Source organism: Triticum aestivum, unplaced genomic scaffold (genome assembly GCF_018294505.1).
Source record: "Triticum aestivum cultivar Chinese Spring unplaced genomic scaffold, IWGSC CS RefSeq v2.1 scaffold30603, whole genome shotgun sequence".
Taxonomy (NCBI): domain Eukaryota; kingdom Viridiplantae; phylum Streptophyta; class Magnoliopsida; order Poales; family Poaceae; genus Triticum; species Triticum aestivum.
In genome coordinates this window covers 1-1,055 of record NW_025231237.1, presented here as the reverse complement: position 1 = coordinate 1,055, position 1,055 = coordinate 1, and positions in this window count along the sequence as shown.

Here is a 1,055-nt window from a genome sequence, read left to right as displayed (position 1 = left end):
GGGGTGGTGGTTGAGCTCCTCAATCCTCTTATATCCAATCCAGCTAGTGAGTTTTCTCTTAATCCTGAGATGCAGCGATCTAATGCACCTTGAAATATGAACAAGTGTGATGATCAATGAAACTGAGACTTATAAAACGGACTTTTGTAGATAAGCCCTATAAACCGAAATGAGAGTTTGCTAGTACTCCCTCCGTAAAGAAATATAAGAGTGTTTATAGATCACTAAAATAGTGATTTGGACGCTCTTATATTTGTTTACAGAGGGAGTATCATAGTTTGCTATCATAGTGACCTCATTTATCCTCTCTTTTCTATACTAGAGTACTATATAGTGTATCAATTTTGAACTTTTGAATCACAAAACTGAGAAGCAATCTGAACCATTGGTAGAAGTTATCCAATGGTCAAAATCGGTGGGATTTGATGCTACAGTACCTGCTACAGTGCAACAAAGTTATTGTGGTTTTCTAGAAAGATCACATTTACTTGGTTTTGAAAGAAAAGTTCAGCTGCTTCGCTGCTACCGGCTATTTGTGTGGGTAGCTATTCTGACCAACCGCTTCTCTCACTGCACATGCACCGGAAGCTGGTCTGTGAGACGGCGTACACATCAATGGCGCAAGGCCCCATTCTAAGTCTGCCAAAACTTTTCACCTATCCTCAATTTATGGTTTCACGGTGTGCCTTTATAAATTTTTGACGTGCTTTGCACGTGCCAATGTACCAGTCTCATTTATTTACAGAGGGAGTATCATAGTTTTGTATCACAGTGACCTCATTTATGCTCTCTTTTCTCATTTAGTTGTACCTGGATAAACGGAGTATTTAATTGTAGTCTAAAAGTAAATCAGGTTGTACAATTAATCAGAAAGACGTTTCAGTACATGATATGCCCTACAGGTAGGTATGCAGGTCCGTGATCAACCGTGGGGCCAAAAATGAAATAATAGTTCCTGCTTTAGGTCACATCTACCACTCCTACCAAACACATTATTGATCACACTATTCAGAAAGTGAGCGTTCGTTAGGTCACATCTAATATTGTTGTTACAG